This window comes from Tamandua tetradactyla, chromosome 3 (assembly GCF_023851605.1).
Source record: "Tamandua tetradactyla isolate mTamTet1 chromosome 3, mTamTet1.pri, whole genome shotgun sequence".
In the NCBI taxonomy this organism is placed as follows: domain Eukaryota; kingdom Metazoa; phylum Chordata; class Mammalia; order Pilosa; family Myrmecophagidae; genus Tamandua; species Tamandua tetradactyla.
This window is the reverse complement of record NC_135329.1, coordinates 86166620-86189089: the sequence shown is the minus strand read 5'-3', so window position 1 is coordinate 86189089 and position 22470 is coordinate 86166620. Positions and strand designations below refer to the sequence as shown.

Genomic DNA, 22470 nt, shown 5'->3' with positions numbered 1-22470 from the left:
AGGGCGGCTTCCCCTCACCTCTTCCTCCCCAGCAGGGCCTGCGGTTGGGGCCCCCAGAGACAGGATGCCCGCCCTTGTGCCTCCACATAGATGCTCCCCAGGCACGTGGGGGCGGATGGAAAAACAGACCAACCACTTGGCCACAAGCCATTGTGGGCCTAGGCCAGGTGTTTGCACGGATCAGGCAGTACACAGCAGGGCCCTGTTCTGAGGAAGACAACCCAAGGGTCAAGGGGGCATCTGGAATCAGGTGAAGGCTGCCCCCTAGGCAGACGCCCCACTGTCCCTCTGCCTCTGGGTTCCTGGTTGGCTCCCCAACAGACAGGGATTCTCCCTCAGAGCCTCTCATGGCCTCCCTCTCCAACCTCTGTCCTCCACAGAGAGCTGCTGCAATCAGCCGTGCTAGCAGGGCCACAGCTGATGGCAAAGATGGGGCCTCACAGGGAAGGCTGGGAAGGCTGGACAGTCAGCCACTGGGGTCTCCCACCTAAGGGGCCTGAGAACTGCACACCTCAGTAGAGGTGGAGAAATGGGTGAGGACCCCAGGACGTTGGCAATCTCGGCGAGGGCCCATTCCCCACAAACACTGGACTCCAGGGCCCATAAGACACACACTGGGGGCAACCAAGCAGGACCGGGGGAGAGGCCTCTCACCTCCCTCTCCTGCCCAGCAAGGACAGGAGCATCAGAGTGGTGGCAGCACCAGAGTCACAGTGTGCTAGAGGATTTGAATCCCGAGGGACAGAGGGTGGCCCCAGCCTAACAGCAATCCTGCAGACTCTTGGGGCACACCCCTATCTGCCCCACCATCACCAGTCCCCCAACTCCACCCCTGCCTCTCGCTGCCTGGGTAACAAGTGACTGCCCCCTTAGCCAGGTCTCCATGCACAGGGGTCTCGGCCTGCCATGTGCAGAGTCCAGGTGGCCGCCAATAACGCAGGGACCCCAGCAGCCAGGGCCGCAGCCAGGACAAAGGGCAAGAGGGATGGGAACAGGGGAAGCCTCTCTAGGCCCAGCACTCACCAGGTGCCTCATTTCATATGCCCCCTCCCAACTTGTTACTTTGGAAACATAAACCTCAGGAAAAGGTGGAAGAAGAGTGGAATGCACTTCCAGGGACCCTTCATCCAGCACCCCCTATTCTTCTCAGACCCCAGAATCTCATGGAGTTGGCCCCACTAGGTCGCAGGTTTCCCTGGGACCCACGACCCCTGTTCCTTCCAACGTCGTCTCCCTTCTGGAAAGAAAATGTCTACCCTAGGCCTGCTCCACCATTGTATTCAGGGATCAGGTAGCTAGTGTTCTGGGTTTCACAGGTCCTCAAATGGAGAACAACTAGGGCCCAGGATGGACTGTGCCCAGAGTCTCACCCCACACCTAATTTAGAAGAGATTTGGGACTTAGAGTTGAGGCCGGAAGGTATAAGATTTGGGGGGATGCTGAGATAAGGTGAATTTCGCATATGGGAAGGACATAAATTTGGGGGGAGGGGCAGAGGGCAGACTAAATTTTGTCCTCCCCAAAAAAAGATATCTTCAAGTCCTAACCCCTGCTACCCCAGAATGTGATCTTATTTGGAACTAGGGTCATGGCAGATGTAGTTGGAAAAGACGAGTTCCTGCTGGAGGACCAACATGGCTGGTGTCCTTATAAGAAGGGGGAGACAGACATAATGGAGACGGCCACCTGACAACAAAGGTGGAGACGGAGGGACGCAGCTGCAAGCCAAGGACTGCCAAGGAGAGCCCACGGCCACCAGAAGCCAGGAGGGGTCCTGAAAGACCCTCCCCAACAGGCTGACTTTGGATTTCCAGCCTCCAGAACTGGGAGACAATGACTCTCTCTGTTTTTTTGTTTGTTTGTTTTGTATCCTGTGGTTGGGTCACACTTCATTATTTTTCCATGTGATTATCCTGTTAATGTAGCACCATTTGTTGAATTTTTTGTTTGTTTTGGGGAAGTGCATGGACCGGGAATCGAATCTAGGTCTCCCGCATGGCAGGGGAGAAATCTACCTGAACTACCCTTGCACTCCCTGAGTCTCTGTTTTAAGCCCCCCAGTTTGTGGTCCTTTGTTTTGGTAGCTAAGAAGAACATTTTCTTAAGTATCCATAGTACCATCAGCACACCCAATAAATTAAATATTTATTTAATAATATTGCCTAATACACAGTGCACAGACAAATATCCTTGGCTGTTCCCACAATGTCCCTTATTTCTGGGTTGTCTGGTTGTTTTTCCACCTAGGAGCCAATCACAGTTTACATGTCGCTTTGGATTGACATGTCTCGTCTCCATTAATCCAAAGTATCCTCCCCATGCCCCAAATTATTTACTTATTTTTTGCTTTTCATGATACTGACAGTTGTCTGGAAGACATCCCACATTCAGGATTCATCTATTTCCTTCTAATTGCACTGAGGTTAAACATTGTTTTGGCAAGAACACCACACAGGGAGTGGTGCACGCTTCCCAGGTAGGGAGGCATTGGAAGTCATTTCATCCTGTTTGCGCTGAGCTTGTTTGCAATTAATTAGTCACATGCTGGGGTTAGGCCTTGTCACTGTGCAAGTTCTGAGTCCCACAACTTCTCCCTGTTGCTCTCAGCAGCCAATCACACTTTGCTATTCAACATGTGGTCCGTGGACCAGCATCTTCCTAGTCACCCAGGAGCCAGGGAGAATAAAATATTCCAGGCCCCACCTCAGACCCATGGATGTACGGTAACTCCAGAGAGGGGCTGCATTATCATCTTGGCCCGACCAATTGTCATGCAGGGCTCAGGAAGGGTGCTTCTCCTCATTCTGTTATATTCTTGATGTAGGCCAGCATGGGGACGGGGGGATGGGGGTCACTGCAGACTCCCAGCTTCAACTTTGGTTGGGTACGTTTCACCCATTACCAACATTCTTTTTGATGCTCAAATCATCCCACGTTGGGCCAGTGGGAGCCTTTGGACGTCCCCACCCTTCTCAGAGCAGCGTCTCACTTTCTGCATGAGGTGTACCACAAGCCAACTCAGAAATAAAGGACACCATGGGGACAACTCTGAATATTTGACTGTGGACTGTGTGTTAGGAAATACTATTAAATACATATTAAATTTATTAGGTGTGCTGATGGTATCATGGTGCTTTCCTTGGCCTGGCCCCAAAATCTGCTGTTTCTCCAACGGGCCCTGGTTCCTTTCAGTGGGGAGGGTGTACTCATGGCTACAGGATGTCCTTGCTGCCGACATCTGGCTCACCTTTACACCATGCCATGGGTTACGTTATCACCCCCACTTGAAAACAAGGAAAGAAAGGCTGGTACATAAGAAAAGGAAGGCTGTGCAGCTAAGGAGAAAAGCCAGGATTCAAACCCACATTTGTGGTGCTGCCATGGAAAGTGAGGTTGCCTGCCAGCCCTAGGTCGCCCTCCACATTTACTACTGCCTTCCTCCCAGGCTGCACTGCCCAGGGGGGCACCCAGGCTGGCTAGCTCCAGCAAGACAGGGGACACCTGCAACAGGCAGCTGGGGCCTAAGGCCTCCCTACCAGCCTTGCCCAACCCTACTTGGATCTGTGCTGCAGTCGGAGACTCTTCCTGCTCCCCTCTTCTTCCGAAGTGGAGCAATGGCACCCCCATTTGAGGAGTGAGCAAACTGAGGTGACCTGAGGAGGGGCTAGGATGGCAGCCTAGGGCTCCTGACACTTCTCACTGAGCGCCAGCCCCAGCAAGTGCTGCTTCACCCTCCTCCTCAGCCCTGTAAACCCTGGAGATGGAGGCTTCGGGCAACTCTGCCCTTTGGTGTGGCAGCACTTACCCAAAGGCTGGTGAAACTAATGGTGACAATTTAGGCTCAATCAGCAGACCCCGAGCTGTGGCTGAGCCCTTAGATTGGAGACAGGGAGCCCAAACAGGGGCTAGAATGAGGAGTCTGCCCCCATACCCCTCAGCAAGCTTCAATCCATTGGACCCCATGGCCCTGAGCCAGCACCAGCTGTGGGCAGCGAAGGGGAGAGGAAGATTCCTGGCTGGGAGCAGAGCCCAAGACTCCTGGGATCTCAGTCCCGGAAAGCAAGTCCAAGACACACAGCATAGCATCCCAGGGCAATAAAAACACGTAATCCACAAAGCACCAGGCAGGCCCCACCTCAGGCTTTGCCTTACAGTCTCCCAGAGTGACCATGACTTGATAAGAAAGATGTTGAAATGCTGGCAGGAGGCCAGGACAGTCCCCCAATATGCAGGTATCGCACAGAGCCAGTTTGGGCTAAGGCTCACACTCAGGCTTCCTGCACCCGTGGCTTATACGATTGGAGATCACCTGTGGTCACGTGTTCATGTGTGGTGTACTTGTACCCACACCCATCCTTCTCTTGGGTGCCAAGAAGAGGCAGCGCAGCAGCCAGCGGAACACTGAGGATGAAGAATCCAGAACGAGGAAGGGGGATTGGAGAATCCGAGGAAGGGGAACTAGGAGTGAGCCTAGGGTTCTAGCTCCAGGCCTTTGGGGCCTCTGTCTCTCAGGGCTGGCTGCAAGATAGTGCAGGAGGGGTGGCTCTGCAGAAGGAGCATCTGTCAGCCTGCCTTCCTCCGAGGGGAAATGCCATGCTCAGCTCATACTCCCGGGGATCCCTGAGCCCTGATTCCATCTCTCAGCCACATACCCAGCCCAGAAGCCCCACAAATGCTGAGAGCACTGCATCAGCCCCTCCCCATAAGTGCCATGAATTTCACACTGCAAAGTGTGACCTTCCAATGGGCCTCTGGTCCAAGGGCCACCTTGGCAGACCCTAACGCCCCCTGAGGTGGCAACCGTAGGTCCCATTTCACTGATGATGAAAGGTATGGTGGGACCCATGCCTTTAGATCAATTCCAAAGCCCAAACTCAGCATGGGATTCTCAAACCAGGGTACACAGCCACCCAGGAGTAGCACACAGTGGGCTTGCGGTTCACTGCAGAGCATCCATGCTGTACCTTGCTTCCTGCCAAAGGTTTAACTGACAAAGGAAACACTTTGTAACCCAGCCACCATAAATCGTGGATTAGGTTGCAAACTTTGCAAGGAATATTGCAGTGAAATGCAAAACTAGTAGAACATTTCCATGTTTCCACTGGACAAGTGAATGAGGCTGTTCTGCCCACATCCCCAAGCAGTTTCCTTCCTACCCCCTCCCGTGCCCAGTCAATGCAGGAAGGCCTGAGAGCTGCCTTTTTAACAAGCTCTCATGTTCCAGAAGTCCCTGTCCATTGAACCAGCACACAAGACCTCGCCCTGCTTTTCCATGGGGACCGGTAGGAAGAACTGAGCAAAATCGCTACCTGGCCCCCCTTGGGAAAGGTTGTCAATCAAAAGTAATCACCTCCTTCCTCTTTCAGTGATTTCTTTTATGAAGCACTGGTGAGGGCAAAGAGTAGTTTTCATCTTTTCCTTTCTGTGTCGGCTAAATCAAAACTTGGCCGCCTATATTGACCCTGAAACAGTGCCTCGATAGGTCAGTTGGTCAAAACCGGAGGTGAAGAGAGCACGGCTACCCCACCCTAAACCCCTCCCCCAAACCAATGTGCCCCTGTTCTCTGGGGGCCCTTAGGCATGGAGCACCCCACCTTCCCGGGGAAGTCTGCCCAGCCACGATGCCCCCTCCTCCATAGCTGCCTCTCCAGGTGAGAGCAAAGGCTCTGACCCCAAGGAGAAGAGGGTCACACCATGCCCTCCATCACTCTCTCGCCCTCCTCACTCCCAAAGGCTGACATTCCAGTCTGAAGCTGTGGCCCTGGTGGCAGTTGGCCCGCAAGGAGCAGAGGGTGGGCCAGGTGGCCCCAACAGAGCACGGCAGGTGCAGAGGCTGTCAGGGTGGGGAACAACCAGGGAAGACTGGACTTGGGGGGCAGGGGTGGTGGTTACAGAACAGTGCAGCCACCCAAGGGCCTGGCCTTGAGTCTAAACCTTCATAGAATTCTTTCTCAAAATCCTGGGAGCAGGGTGCATGGGTGGTTCAGTGGCAGAATGCTCACCTTCCATGCAGGAGACCTGGGTTCAATTCCCGAACCATGCACAACACTCCCCGACCCCCCAAAAAAATCCTGGGAGGAGAGTAAGGCCTTTTGCAGTTGAAGAAACTGAGGCTCACACTCAAAAATGGCTAAGGACGCAGGAGCTAAATTTGAACACCCAGGGCTCCTAAACACGAGCCCTCCACCTTCCAAGTGGGCCTCACCAAGGGGTAGGCTAAAAGGATGAGATTCAAGAATCACGCGAGCCCCGCGAGGATGGTGAGGGGCCCAGGCTGGGCGGTGACCGGCTCCCACCCGCCTTCCTGACCCCAGAGGGTGGAGCCCATTCTTGGTCAGCAACAGAACCAGCCACGCAGCTGCGGGGAAAAGGGCTTCTGGAAGGACTAGGACCATCCAGACCGGGGCTAGCCACTCCCATTCCACAGTCAAGCACCCACCCAGCTGTCCAGACCCCTCCATCACCAATGCTTCAGGAGTGGGAAGGAACTTGTCCCCAGTGTCATGCAGTGAGCCCAGGCTGCTCCTCACAGGAGGTGGGGGTGGGGCTGGCCCCTGGGCTCAGAAGCTGAGTGACTGGGACTCATTTTTGACCCCCATCTCCAGATCTGGCCCACGGTGGGCAAGCTGGCCAAACGCATGAGCCCCTCAATTCTCAGGTGTCCAGAGAGGGAAACCCAAGGACCCAAGACCACATCAGAGTCCAGGAGCAAAGCCAGGGCTGGCCCCGACCCCTCTGCCTGACTGTGGGCTCCTCCTGTCCTGCCCTGCCCTGGCCGCAGCCCCCTGACCTCACGAGGGACATTCGGTGATTCATCAGAAGTGCCCTGGGTGCCAGTCCTGGTTTTGAGGGCAAAGCAGTGTCCCTTGCCCTCAAGGGCCAAGGCCACGGGCAAGGCATGTGCAGTGGTGATGAGAGCCCCTGAACAAAAGCACAGCGGAGCCTAGGGAAGATGAGGGAGAGCACCACTCTTAGGGAGGGTCTCGGGGAAGTGAGCGGGAGGGGGCCATCTGGAGGCAGAAGGCACAGCAAGTGCAAAGGCCCTGAGGTGGGGATGGGCTGGGGGTCCCGTGTGGCTGGAAAGTAGACAAGAGGGAGGGTGATGTGAGGCCAGGGGCTGGCTCCACACTGAACTCCCGGTAACCTCACGACGGAAATGCTATCATCGACCCCACTTGGCACAGGAAGAAACTGAGTGCTGATGAAGAAACTCCCCAAGACACACAGACTGCAAGTGGGATGGGAGGATCCTCTCCCAGCCGGCTCAGAGGCTGCACTCCAACCACTAGCCCACACTGCCTCACAGCCAGGGCCAGACACAGGACCTCCAAGTCCTCAGAAGGCACAGCTTTGAAAACCCAGCATGGACAGACAGACAGTTCCGGCGAGTTCTAAGCAGACTTCCAGTGTTGGGACAGGTGGCAGGAGCAGGAGCGGGAATGGAAGAGTATTTTGGAAGGTGCCTGGGGCGACCCAGGTAAGGCCAGGATCATGGCCAAGGGCAGCAGCAGAGGAAACAGCAACAAGTGATCAAATGTGGGGAGTCAGAGAGGGAAGTAAAGGGAATTCCAGGGATTGAGCAACTCAAGGGAAAGAGCTGCCACCACCCAAGATGGGGAGAGGGGAACATGGGAAGTTTGAGGTGTCTATTCTGCCTCCAGAGATGATGTCAGGAAGCAGGTAGAGACAACTGGCCAGAAAACCTCAGGGGGCCAGGTGGACCCCATTCTCAGCTCCTGCTGCTGTGCGGCACACACAACCCCCTGAGATCCCCACCTCCTGGTGACCAGTCAGGGTGACAACCAGCTCAGGACAGTGGCCTGAGGCTCAGGGTGACCAGCTCAGGATAACAAGCTCAGGGTAACCAGTTCAGGGCAGTGCCTGGCTCAAGGTTACTGGCTCAGGGTGGCCAGCTCAGGGTGGTGGCCAGCTCAGGGTGGTGCCCAGCTCAGGGTGACCAGATCAGGGTGACCAGCTCAGGGTGGCCGGCTCAGGGTGGTGCCCAGCTCAGGGTGACCAGCTCAGGGCAATGCCAAGCTCAGAGCTTAGGGTGCCCAGCTCAGGGCAGTAACCAGCTCAGAGCATCCTGTCTGAATAGCTGGCTAAGAGAAGGGGAGACAAGGAGGCATGCTTCTGCTTGAACAGAAGGAAATGCAGGGAGCAGACCCAGGCTGTGCAACCTGGGGCAGACAACTTGACCACTCTGAGCCCCGAATCCTCCTCAGTGAAATCAAACCAAGACATGTCCTTCAAGAGTAGTTTCAAGGATGACATGTGATTGTGTAGGCAAGAGGATCCAGCACAAAAATGGTGGCTGCTTTCCTTCCTCAGCCCTAACCCCTGTCTGTCCTTGGGGTTCCTCCTACCTCCTCCCCACCTGGCCCACCCTCCCCAATCCAGCCCACATGTGCCCTTCCTGATGCCAGGCACCTGCTCCCATAGCTCATTCCCGTTACACACTGCACCTGATGTGCTTCCTTTCAGCAACCCCTGACCCCACCCTACAAGCCCCCACCCACCCAATTACCCTGGTGGCCTTTGGTAAAGGGAACAACAGTAAAAGACCCCACAGAAGTTGGCAGAGAGGAGCAGAAAGTGAGGGCTAGTCCCAACCAGGCTACCCTCTCACCCTCTAGCACAGGAGCCCCACAGGGCCTTCCTAGAGGACACCTCAGCCCAGGGGGTGCACTGCGAGCCATCCCCAAGACAGCTTCAGGAGGTTCCACACATCCCTATGGCTACCCTGGGCCCCCACCCACCACAGCCCCACTCAGAGTGTCAGCACTCCCTCCTGCCCCCGCCAGCCCCACCACCTGTCCCCAATGCACACGTGTGGGTGCTATTCTCAGCCCCGGGCTCAGGACGCCGGCCAGCGCAGGGTGGAGTCCAGCACCGCCACCCACGGACCCCAACACCTGCTCCCTGCGCTGGGGGCTGGAACAGCATGCCCCAACAGGCACTCCCTCACGCCACGGCCTCCCCCAACAGCTTTCCATGCGCCCAGCCCCAGCAGAGGTCCCTCTGTCCCTCCAGATGCACTCAGTCTCTGCTCATTTCTGGTAAGTTCAACTTAAACGTGCACCCAGGTTACTGACTCTTTTTCCCAGTTGGAGTCCTGTGCTCCCACATCTGTAAAACTGAGACTATTAAATAGGACCTAAGGGAAACACGGTGTGTATTTTCTGAAAGCACATTATGGTGACTATTCCAGGTCATTTTTGTTCTTGCTGGTATTCATAGAGAAGGGCTGTGGGGTCAGCTTTAAATAGCCATACTCGGACCTGACCACCCAACATAGACATGCTAATGGCCTCCCCCATTGGCCCCAGGTACTCAGGGCCCCCGAGGACATAACAGGGCCCCTTTACTTCACAGATGGGGACCCAGGGCAGGCCCCCACTCCCAGTGCCCCCTACCCAGCCCAAAGTCAATCACGGATGGAAGAAAGCCGGGTGGCAGAGGGAGTATCTGTCCAAGGTAATCAGTTCAAGGGTGCCTGCTGGGGGAAGTCGTCTGGCCTGTAATGCCCACATGATGGAATGACTGTTCCAGGAGACGAGGGGCTTCTCTGGCTTCGCTGCTTGCCCCTGCTGATCCTAAGCCTGTGATTCTCAAATGGGCAGAGCGGGGACTGTTAGGACATGAGGTTATGGGGAATTGAAGGGTTGGGGAGAGGCAGGAAGTCAATACGCAATGAGCAGGGAAGAGTGGGGCAGGGGGCTCCCAGAAGTCCCCTTGGGGTTTGTCCCAGAAAGCCCAGCCCCAGCCCACCTGCTGTCTCTCTGGGCCATATCTGTTCCTGCTGAAGCAGAAGAGCTCAGGGAGGACAGTCACTGCCGAGTGCAAGCGAGAGAGAGGCTCTGCAGGCCTGGGACCCACAGCCCCTGGCTCCATCAGTCTCAGCTGTCCATGCGTCAGGTTCAGGGGAGGATGTGGGGGGGGCCCTCTCCCTCTGACCCATGGCCCCCTCCATCTGATCCCCACCCCTACGGTGGGTGGGAGGTGAAGGCCAGGTGGCTGTGAGAGGCCTTGCAGCTCTAGCTGTCCAGGGGTCATGGGGAGCATTGTCCTTGGAGCTCCCCACTCCCTCTCAGGGACAGACCCCACCCCTCCACTCCATCATCCGGGCTTCCTCGCAAGGCCAGCTAAGACAATGACCACAAGGGAGTGGTGGCAGAGGTAGGGTGGGGGCACCCTGAGGGGGAGAGGCATGAGGCCTTAGGAATCACAGCGAGTACCAGCACGTCCCTACCCGCTCTGCAGCTGGGGCTGTGAAGAGGGGCTGCACCTCTCCTGGGCTCATCCCCAACTGCTGCCACCCCCACCCCAGACTCCTCCAGGCCGCACTTCACCAGGAGACACACAGGTCAACAGTAAGGGCAAGGTGAGCAGCCAGACAGGAAGACTGGCAGAAAGACAAACAGAAAGGCAAGAAAATGCAAAAGTGCAAAGAAGGATAGAAGGAAAGACATAAGAGGGAGAGGGTAGTGGGGAAAAGACCAAGCCATGTGGGAATGCACAACCAAAGAGGACAGCAGACAGCAGGATGGGAGCGAGGCTGCAAAGAGCACCCTGTCTAGTCCCCAGGTCCTCGGCACAGCCCTGGCTTCCCCCTCTGGGCTCTGAACAAAGGTGGGTCCCTAGAAGCCGAAAGGGATCCCTGCTGCCTCCAGGGAAAGGAGCCAGGGTGGGGGGCCGATCAGGACTGAAGTGACAGGGCCAGTTCCCCTGCCTCTGCCCCCTCCCCCTGCCTCTCTGGGCAGCCCCTCGCTTTGCTTTCTCCTCTGAGGCCTCAGAGACATCCCCACCCCCATCTGCACCCCAGTTTGCACCCAGATGCCTCCAACAGGCAGGAGAGCCCACGAGTGTGGGTGCAGACAGTGTGAACGCCCACATGCCCCTGAAGCAACAGCACCGCTGCCACCCCCACCCCAAGGCAGGTTGGAGTCCACAAGCTGCCCCTCATCCTGTCTCCTCATGGGTGAAGTGGAGAGCCTGGTTCTGTCATGTCAATCCTCCCACGCAGAAATGTGGTACCCTCTGGCACATCCCAGAGAGCCAAAGGGCTTTAGAGGGGCAGAACCAGGATTTGAACCAGGGCCTGTGAGATGCTCACGCATCCTTCCCACTGGCCGCCCCAGGGCAAGTGCCTTCTGAAGCATCTCCCTGCCTCGAATGCACTTCCGCCCCGGGCAGGCAGGAGAGGAGCCTCACGTGATGGAGGACACGCTGAAGAAAGAAGGCCGAAACACAGGCCCCAAGTCTCAGACAGACAGGAACAAAGAGCAGGAACAGGAATCTCAGGGGCCCTTTGGGGTGCCCGGGCATCTGGCTGCAGAAGCTCCAGGAGGCAGCACTGCCTGCTCAGGTTTAGTGTGGAGCCAGCTGCAGTTGAGGGGACAGCTCTAGCCTGGTGGCCCAGGGCAGCTATGGTGACCGCGTACTGCACAGCCGCAGGAAGCCAGACAGATGCCGGGTTCCGTCCTCACAGTGGCTTGCCCCTGCACTGACTCAGCACTCCCCAACGGGCTGGGCAGCCTGCACCACCTCTGGGGCAGCTTCTGCGGTCTGCAACAAGCTGGGGTGGCCACAATTGGCCTTGGGGCCAGGCCACCTCCAGCCAGCACGGTCCCCCACCACCACCCTGCCCCTGCCAGGAGGGGTGGGAGAAGGTGGTAAAATGCCAGTTCATCGGGGCCACTACCAGCACACACTGCCTCATTGAGTCCTTGGGGGGGCGGGATGGGGGGGTTGTGGGAGGTGTGCAGGGACACACAGGTAAATTCAAGGAAAAAAACTCTCCTGGCTTAGTTTATATTCAGGAAAACAACCGTATTTGTCCTGGGCTTAGCAAATGCAACCAATTATTTGCAGATTCGGCTCAGGCTCCCTGCCATTCTTACCTTGTTCTTAAATCTCCCCCCACCACCCCTTCCACCCCCAGGAAAACAAAGCCACATGGTCTCTTCTGAGCAGGAGGCAGGAGGTGGGAGGTTTGGCATCTTTGTCTAGCTCTCCCGGCACCCCGAGGCTCCCTGGCAAGTTCAGAGTCAGCTTCCTTCAGTGCTGAGCCCTGACCCTCTTGGGGGTCCCTTGGCTCTTCCCAGCCTCCTTCCACAAAAGGATCTCTGAAGATCCCATGGGGGTGTTTGGGACCACGTGGAAGTCCTCCCCAGCCCTACCAGTCCCCCTCCTCTTCTCCTCTGGTGTCCCAGTCTCCTGGGACAGCCAAGGGCCCCCTCTCCGCCCCGCGCCCTGTTTTTCATCTGCCTGATAAAGGCAGCCCCCACACGCTGACGGTCCTGGGAGAACAGGGCAGAGCTCTCATGTGCACTTCTGCAGTCACTCCCGGGCACCACTCCATACCACCTGGCTCTGCCTAGGGGGAATGGGGGCAGCAGCCCCTGGGAGAGGCCACCTGAGGACAAGTCCCACATCCAAGAGGAAATCTTTGAGCACTGGTAGAGGAAATCCCCAGGTTCCCCTGGGCCTCGGTGGGCTCATCTATCAAACAGGACCATATGTGGGTCCTGATCACCTCAATAGGTCATGGGAAAAGGGAGAGGTGAGTTGGTGGTTCTCAGTAAACAATAAAATGCAACAGGGATGGAGAGGTCATCCTCCCTGAGGAGCCGTACAGCCTTCGCTGGGCCCAGACCCCCAGAGGGAACTTGCCTGCCGCCCTCGTCATGCTTATGCATCCCCTGGCAGGGGTCTTGGGTTCCCAGCTCCCACGAGGGCTCTCCACGGAGGCTCGTGGGCCAGCCAGCGGGACCCGGACCCCTCAAGCCTGTGCCCTCTCGCTACAGCTCAGGTTCCCCCTCAAAGGGATGAATAAATGAATGAATGATGGGAGAACCTCTCCTCTGCCCAGCCCTGCAGGGAGCCTTCTGCACCAGCCCTCCACCCCAATTCAATCAGGCTCTGGCCACTGTGGGCTCTGACTGCCCTCCTTGGGGAGGCAACACCCCTCACTCCAAACTTATCTTTTTAAACCTTAGACAGAAATAAAAAAAGATACGCAGCACAGTCCCAAGGGCCCTGTCCTAAGCAGAGACAGCAGCTCAAAAGGCACAAGCCAGAAGTGTCAATGCCCTCTAGTGGGTTCTCGGGCTGGGAGAAGGGTGAGAAGAGGCTCCTTCCACAGAGGAGGAAACCAGACGTCACAGAGGGCCCAGGGCAGGGGAGTAGGGCTGAGCCACTGCTGCCTCTTTGAGGACCAAAGGCTCTATTGAGGCCAGTCTGCCCCTCTCCATGCCCCTGGGTTCTCCCAACCCTCTTTCCCCCAGTCAACTGCCTCTCACTCCCTGCCAAACTGCCGGTGGTCCCAGATTGGATCGTAGCTCCCAGGCCCCCATCCCCTCCATCCGATCCCCAAGAGAACTATCTGCAGGCTCGGGGTGGAGGACATGTTCCCAGAGTTGATGCCACCTCAGCCCAGAGAACTAGGAAGCCACAGCCGGCTATAAGGACAGGGGTCCTCCAGGGGTCTCTCCTGGGCACACCCCTTTCAGCACTCAGCGGTGGGCACAGGCTGGCCCAAGGCTCAGGCATCTTGGCCATAGCCCTAGGAATAGGCTGAGCTGAGCAAAGGGTCCAAAGAAAGTAGCTGCAGCTGTTGGGAATGGGGGCCAGGGGAGGGGCACGGAGAGGCTGGCAGAAGCCTCTGTCACCCCACCGTCCTTCCGGCCTACAGCCACCGTAAAGCTCCTCAAGCCACGGTCTCCACACAATGGGGGACTGTCACCACACCCTGTCCACGTGCCACCCTCACTCCTGGGATCCATGGCTGGAGCCAGGCTTCCCCCAGGCTGCCACAGGCTATAGAAAAATGGCCCCCACTCCCCATTCCAGGCAGGCTGTAGAAAAATGGCTCAAACTCTCAGAGGAGAGGCTGTGTGCCCCTGTCTGGGGAAGCATCGGATATGCTCAGAGCCCCTCCTGGAGCCTGGGGCAGAGAGCACTGGCCTCCAGCGAGCTCTGCTTTAACAGGGGTGGGCTCCAGGAAGAGCGCCCTGCCCCAGAGCCCTGTGCCTTCCTGGGCATGGTTGGGTTCTCCCATGGCCTCGTCCCTCCCTCTGGGGTCTGTGGATTCACTTCCTCATGCCTGGCCTCAGCCATTTAGGCGCTAGGTCTTCTGCCCTGCCCAGGAGGCAGAAGGGCAGTTCAGGCAATACCTGGGGAAAAAGCTGACTGGCCCAGGGCACAAAGGGACCTGGGAGCAGAGGCAGTCTCTTCAGAGGCTGTGGGCTACACACCAGCCTGCCCACTCCCCACCCACATCACTGCTCCGTCCCCCACAAGCCTCTGCAAATGCTTTCCCACTGCCAGAAACCTACCCACAATTGCCTCCTCCACTCTTCAAACTCACAGCACAGCTGTGACCTCCTCCAGGGAGTCCTCCCTGACTGCCCAGGCCACCTGCATAAGGGTTTCCTCAGTCTGTAATGGGCACTGAAGACCCTGGAGGGCAGGGACAGGTTGTCTTCATCTCAGTCCACTCGGCCCCTCAGTATCCTGGCCCACGGTGGACATACCATAAATGAATATATAATAAGCACCAGGAAATAAAAAGCCATCAGGGCCTCTCCCTCTCAGAAGCCCCCTTCTCTCTGGGTCACCTAAAGAATGAAAACAAAGAGTGCATTTTGGGAACTGGCAGGATGCTCCCTCTGGACACAGGGGCTGGAGGGTGGGAGGTTTTCGAGGATAAGGGTGTCTGCGGTGGTCCAGGAGGCCTGGAGGGCAGCCGTCGGGCCCCTGGCAGTGATAATCCCCGCCCCACCCCCGCCTGTGGCAGCTGCTGCCTGTCAGCCGCTACCCATCAGCCGCCCACTCACTGCCGCCCTGTGGGTCCTGGGCCCGCAACGATGCTGCGGCCCACGCAGACTGCAGAGGTGAGATGTCTGCAGCACGGCTGCCCTTCCCCGGGCTGGAGGCGGGCGGGGGCTGGGCCTGTCACCCCTTGCTCAGGTACAGCAGGGGGAGCACAATGCCCGTGCCCAGGGGCATCACGGGACAGGGGCGGCCCCTGTCCCACCTCATGCTGTGACCCCAATCCCACCCCATCTGCTGTCAAGCTCAGGATCTAGGTCAGAGGCAGCCATGGGGCCATGTGGAAGGACAAAGGCAGACATTTCCCTGCCCCAGGCCCTGGCTCATCCCACTGACCTCCTGGCGAGCACTCCCCAATACCTCTGTCACCTGAAAGGGTTCTAGGTGGAAAGGGGTGCTTATGAAGCCCCCACTGCAGAGGAGGAGGCGAGGCCAAGATGCATCCCCGTGCGCCCACCCCCGTTTCTGAGCACCAGGCAGCAGCCACTGGCTTGGGGTGGGCTTCACACAGCCCTCAGCCTCTACCCACTGCCGTCATCGTTGTACTGTGGGAGGAAGTGCGGCACTTCAGGGCTGCTGATGGCAGCCATGGGATTTGCACCCCCGGTTGAGCTCCACTGACACCCACGGTGAGCCTCCCGGGCCTCTGCCAGCCACCAGCACTACCTCCCCACAAGACCCTCAGTCTCTCCAGCAGGAGAAAGACCTCCAAGGAGCAGACACTCTACAGGGCTTCCCCTGGGCCACCATGGGCCTGCCTCAAGCTCCTGGGCTCAGGAGCAGCTTCCCACCCTATAAGGCCACCAGCCACCAGCCACAGGGTGGGCCACAAGATCCCAGAGCACTGGCTCCCAGCCTCTTTGATTCCACACTAGAAAGTTTTCCCAATTGGGGGTGAGGTGGTGAGGGTGGGGGCAGGAGTGCATGCAGCACAGACTATCACCCTCCCCCAGACCATTAAAAACCAGCTAGCATTTGGCCATCATTTCATATAAGAAACAACTTAGCAGCTATAAAAACACAAGAAGACAGAAAATTATCCCAGAATAAAGGCCGTTCCTTTATATTGAATAAATTGGAGATTCCTTTTTTTATTTGAAAACACACAGACTGCAGCATGGTGCTTTTCATCCTTATTGAAAGGCACAAGCTCCCCTGGCTCACCTCTGAAAATCACAGGCTTAGCCCTCACCCTAGAGCAGGGCACAGCACACAGCCCAGGGGACCAGGCATAGATGTGCATATCATTTGCATTTCTCTAAGGCCTTCCTCCTACTTATGGGCCATAGTAGAGGTGAAACCTAGACAGTGACCCACAATAGACCACATTATGACATCAGGTCTGTGTGACTGCAGGCATGTCGTTTTGCTGCTCTGTGTCTCGGTTTCCCCATTTGCTGAGTAGGAATGCAGCAAGGAATGCACAGGGTTGCAGCAAGGATGAGAATTTGTGCATATGCCCAGCCCCTGGGGGGGTAGGCAATAAGCCATGGTTATCACTGTTAATATTTGACAAAGGCTTCCCTTGGACAGTGTGCTGGTTTGAAAGGATGTATGGACCCTAGAAAAGCCATGTTTTAATCGAAATCCCATTTTGTAAAGACAGAATAATCTCTGTTCAATACTGTATGTTTGAATCTATAATTAGATCATCTCCCTGGGGATATAACCTAATCAAGAGTGGTTGTTAAGCTGGACTAGGTGACAACATGTCTCCCATTGGGTGGGTCTTGATTGGTTTGCTGGAGTCCTTTAAAAGAGGAAACATTTTGGAAAATGGAAGATTCTGAGAGAGCAGAGAATGACATAGCCATGAGAAGCAGAGAGTCTACCAGCCAGGGACCTTTGAAAATGAAGAAGGAAAATGCCTCCCAGGGAGCTTCATGAAACAGGAAGCCAGGAGAGAAAGCTAGCAGATGATGCCCTGTTCGCCATGTGCCTTTCCAGATGAGAGAGAAACTCTGATTGTGTTCACCATGTGCCCTCTCATTTGAGAGAGAAACCCTGAACTTCATCGGTCTACTTGAACCAAGGTATATTTCCATGGATGCCTTTGATCGGACATTTCTATAGAGTTGTTTGAATTGGGACATTTTCTCAGCCTTAGAACTGTAAACTAGCAACTTAATAAATTCCCCTTTTTAAAAGTCATTCCGTTTCTGGAATATTGCATTCCGGCAGCTAGCAGACTAGAACAGACAGGAAAGCTTGTCTTTCTCTTCTCACTATCCCAGCCCTGACCCCTGGGTCTGCCCAGTCCAGCACGCTGTGGCCTCTTGGGGGGTGGCAGCCTCTCTGGGGAGGCCTCAGGAACCCAGATACCACTTCTACAAGGCGGTGCCTCTCACGGCATAAGAACAGAACAAGCAAATCCTACCAGTGAGAGTAGGACCTCAAGCCTCAGAAGCATTACCCTATGTTTCAGGTGAGGAAACTGAGAGTCTGAGAGGTCCAAGGGCATACAGCTGCTAACAAGGAGTGGGGAGGGATTCCAAACCAGCTCTCTGAAGCCAGAGAGGTATCCAGCACACAGAGTTGCAGCTTGGAATGAAAATCTCACAGGTTGTCCTCCCTGGTCTGGGCCAGCTTGGGTACCTCCCCCATCCTCTTTCAACACTAAGTCCTGGGGCCAGAAGGAGAATAGCGAATCGTGTGAGCCCCTGCTCACCTGACCCTGCCCGAAACCCTGTGGCAGCTGCCCATCCACCTGGGACCAGCCTCAGCTACTGCCCTGCCGAGTTATTTTAGGGTTGGTGTTCTTTTCTTTGCACTTTTAATTCCAAAAGGGGATGTGCCAAAGAAGCAGCTTTAGACAAACACTGCATAGCAAGGTGGCATCCACCAGGAAGGTTTCATCCTCAAGCGGCCCTCGCGGGAGGCCCGGAGCCTCAGAACAGCCTTTCCCCATCCAGGGTCTCTGCTGTGCCAGTGCCCGTGCGCACATCGTCAGTACTGGCCAGCACCCACGTGCACATCGTCAGCACTGGCCAGCACCCAGGTGCACATCGTCAGCGTCAGCATACAGGAGAGGCTTAGTTAATGACGACCCAACCCACCAACCAAACAGTTTCCACTGGGGCAAAGCGAGACCACCTCTTGCCCCCTGGTCTTCTATGACCTGGCACCAGAGCTGTCCCTTTGCTCTCTGCCTCCCCAGCTAGAACGTCAGCTCCATGAGGCAGGGGCCTGCCATTCTTTACCCGTTCCCTCACCCAGTGGCCAGCATGTAAGGCACACTGGGTCCATGCTGCTTGAATCAATGAAAGAACAGACAACACCACTACCACCCGACTGTCGGCCCAGGGAGTGGAAACACTTACCCCAGGCCATTGAGGTGGAATGTAGAGGGGTCAAGATGCACCCCAGAAGTATCTGATTCCAGGGTCCAAGCACAAACCCCAAACCCACTCCCGCCACAGGCTGCCCATCCCACACCCCAGGGCTATGACAATATCCTAAACCCTTTTAAGGGCTCAGCTGCGATTAGCTGCTTACAGAGGCCTGCACTGGGCACTCCCCAGAGCAGGTCAGGAAAAGGGTTCCTCAGGGAGGGAGGGCTCCCATGGGGGTTCATTGCATTGTTCTGCTCCGAAGAGCTGATTTTTACTGAGCACTTACTAAGTGCCACCACTTATTGGGGCTTTAATTTTCACAGCAAACATGCAAAGTGGAACCTCCACCCCACATTTTAGACACAAAGGACCTGGCCCCAGAAAAATCTCATAACTTGGCTAGGGCCTGCCACTGGCCAAGGATACAAGCTGTCCAACTGCCTGCCAAGCCCGTGTTCTCTCTGCTGACCCTCCTGATAGGGAGGGACACGTGTTACCTTCTCTTGTGTGGTAGGACCCAGGGATTCTAGAATCACTCAGAAAAAAGAACCAGCTGAGACCAGGCTTAGGTGAAGGCAAGGGGGAGGGACAGGAGCATTCTCCTTGCTTTGTCCACATCACTAAGCTGGTGAGGGATGATTGGGGCTGGGGTCTCAGGCTCTGCCACCTGGTCCAGGGGCAATGGCATGGTCAGATGCCCAGAGAGCAAAGGGGAGAAAATGACCAAGGCAGAGGGAACAACCCCAGCCTCAGCTGCTCTGAGCATCCATGAAAGCCAGATTTCCCTGTCATCTATGGCCTTCCAAACCTGGCCCAACTCTACCTCCTTGACCCACCTCACCACTCCCCCACCCACCCATCTTCATCTAAACTGGTGTCTTCGCTATCCTCACTGCCACCTCCATGCCTGGGTCATCCTTGACATGCCTCCTTCTCCAAGGTCCATGCAGTCCCAAGGGTTTATCCCACTCTGGCTTCTGAGCATAAGGGCCTCTTCCTGGCTTCAGCCCTGCTACAAGCCAGCAAGCTCTATGGAACAGGGACCCACCTGTACCTGGTCCCCCAGCCCTGCCAGGGCCCACTGGGGCTCAGGGAAGCTGAAGGATTCCAACCTCTCCACATCCTTCAGTCAAATGTCCATGGATCACCCTGAAACACCACACCCAGAGGTGATGCTCCAACTGGGGAACCTTCCATCCATCTACATAAATAACACAGGTTCAGGAGAATCTGGTCTGAGGCTGGAGAGAAGAGCAAGAAAGGCCTGTGCCTGCTCTGATGACACAGAGATAGAGACAGCCACAGAGCCGGAGATGCAGAGAGACCGAGGAAAAGACCACATGGGGGTAGACAAGAGAGAGAAGCAGGGAAAGGACGCAGAACCTCAGAGACAGAGAGATGGACAGTAGAGGGAGGGGACAGGTAGAGGGGAACAGCTTTGACTCTGGCCTGGGAGAGGTGGGTGGACAAGTATCAGCAGGTAGGGTCTTCTTAGCCAAGGGAAGCGGAAGGCTCTGGGGCTAGGGTGGGAGCAGCCTAGGGGCAGATGAGGGTGGAGTCTGGGTGTGGGCTAGGTGAAGACACAGGGCTGCAAGCCCCAACCCCATCTCCCACTAAGGGGCCAGCATGCCTGCTCCTAGGTATAGCTGCTCCTCTCAAGGTCGCGTTTGAGGATGAGAACTGGTTCATGGGGGACCCAGCTCCTACTGGGCCATCTCAGTTTCTTCAGCTAGCATGGCTCTCGCGTGAGACCTTGACACCCAGATGAGAATGGAGGACTCAGGATTATGTGCCAGGGCTCTATAAATATGTCCTACTGCGCCTTCCTGACAGCAGGCCCCTAGCGCGCCAGGCCAGGCCCGGAGTTGTTCGCTGACCACCCATCCTGGGCCCACATGCTGCTCAGCAGGCCCAGGTCTACTGAGCAAGGGCCTCTCTTGTGCTCAGGGTCTCCCAGCTCTGCCAGGAGGACTTCTGGGCAGTGAACCTTCTGGGGTGAGTAGGCCAGATTCCCCTCCCACCCCCTCCCAGCTGTCCCTGCTCCCCTGTCACCCCTTCCCCCCAAGGGTCTCAGCTTGCCAACCTCTAATCCCTTGTCATCTGACCCAGGCTCCACCCTAAGTGTGCTCTGCCCAGCCATGCTTCAAGGTCCAAAAATGGACACAGTCATTTATAGAGGGTCCGACAAGTCAGACACAAGGGGAAGGTGACATCACAGCACCCATGGGCAGGAACCACAGGCAGGCACTATGCAGCTTGGTATTTTGGGAGTGGTGGGGATGCCTCCCCATGTATTCTCAGACCCTCTTCACATCAGACCCCCCAGAGCTCTGGGACTTTCTGAATATAAGTCCACAGAGGCCAGACCATGCTCAGCCTACTCATGCCTGCACACTAAGGCTCCTTGCAGGACAACACATGTAGCACAAGTACAAGAAATACTCCTTGAACAAGGGGATGCAGAAGCTCACAGCACAAGCCAGCCCAGCCACAGTCCTGCCTCCAGGCTCCCAAGCCAAGCCCCCAAGTGCTCTTGCTTGTTCAAAAACCTTCACCAAGCACCAACTGGGGGCAGGCCAATAGCGAGAAACAACACAGAGAATAGGGAGAACATACCTAAGCTAGGGGCACAGAAGAGGGCAGTTCGGAGACCCCCAAGGCCCACAGTACCAGAAAGCAGCATCTGAACTACACTGCTACCCTGTGTCTCAGTGGACATTTGTGCAGTGAGGGGAAGGAGAGAAAACAAGAGATAGGGCTCTTTCTGTGCAAACCCTCTCAGGGCCAAAACCTCCTGCTTGTCCCCAGTCAGGAAAGGCCCCTCTGGCATCAGGGAACTGGAATGGCCATACTCCTGATTCATCTGGTGCAGTGTCAGGGAAGGTTGTCAGACGCAGGAGATTCTGGTCCTACTGAAACGAGGAGTGCCACATGATACTGAGGAGCAATTAGTGGTATGAGGGTTCTGATACGGACCCTGAGCCATAGAAGGTACAGTGGAGAGGCCAGGGTGGGCTGAAACATTGACCTTCCTGGGAGACAATCCTGCAGCCAAGCCAAGAAGGAAGGCAGCATTAGGGAGTCGCCTTCAGCCACTCTGGCTCACGAGGGGTTGGCGGGGGTCTCCTGAGCAGCACTGTGGTGCTCTGCAAATGCCAGTCCCCGGAAGTCAGACCCGGGCAGGGCCCAGCCCTTGGTCAAGGCCAGTATACAAGGCTCACCAGCTGTCAGCCAACTGCCCCCGGCCATGGAGCAGAGGTTGAAGGTCCCTAGAGGGTGGCTCAGTGGGGTCAGTGATGACATATGGCAACTTACAAGGAGGGGACACAGTCAATGCCTGCCACAATGTCAAACACACTGTGATAGGGTAAAGGAGACGCAACAAGAGCACTGGGGAGCTAGGGAGGTTTAGGCATTCAGTGGTGGGGGCAGGGAACCTTTTCCCATAACTCTGGGCTTCCCATTTGGCCCCTCTGGAGTGAGAAGGTTCGGGCTCAGGGGCTTCCACTCCAGGTACCTACAGGGATTATCCAGTAACAAGAGTGGGAGAGGCAAGGCACAGGCACCTTCCACGGTCCCCTGAGCATTTCCCAAGTCTCCCATCCAGCCTGCTATCAGTGGATCTTTAATTCCACCCCGTTGGGGTAGGAGCTGGGGCTAGCCACATAAATCTGGAACCTGGCTGAAGGGGATACCCTCCTCGCACCACCACCCACATCCTAGCTGGGATGAGCAGTAGGGCTCAGAGGGAGGTGCAGGGGAAGCTCTAGTGCTGCACACATACACAGCTCCCCCCCCCCCCCCATCACGTGGTTGCATCCTTAGGGAGCCCGCAGGCCCCAGCTGCAAAACTCATTGTTTATAAACAGTCAAAAAGCCGGGCAAGGGTCGGGCGGCCTGTCCCCGGGTCTGCACTGGGCCGTGCCACCAGGCAGAGGAGCAGGCCCGCTGCGGGGCACCACTAGGCCACCCAGGCCAGAGAGCAGATTCTGCAATCTCAGATTTCAGATCGGAGTCGGCAGGGGAAGTGGCGTCAGCAAGTGGCGTAATCCAATTCAATCAGCCTGAGGTGGCCAGGGTTGGAAAGAGAATCCCGGCGCGGACCCCCACGCCCCTCCCATCGCTACATTTCCTGCACAGTCAGGGTGCCGGGGGAAGCCCGGCTCCATCCCTCGACCGCCGGGAGTCGCCCTCGGCGCCCAGAGCTCTTTCAAGAGCGCTGTGGGGTTGGGTTGAATACCCGCGGGCGGCGATTCAGAGAAGGGCCTGCAAATGCTCTCCGCGCCCCTCGCCAGTCCTCGAC

General features: G+C 56.5%; 1 protein-coding gene across 13 annotated transcripts in view; it reads right to left on the bottom strand.

The window, feature by feature from the left end:
* Positions 1-22470, bottom strand: part of BIN1 (bridging integrator 1) — a 58149-nt gene that overhangs the window by 34689 nt on the left and 990 nt on the right. The gene's annotated exons all lie outside the window — the stretch shown is intronic.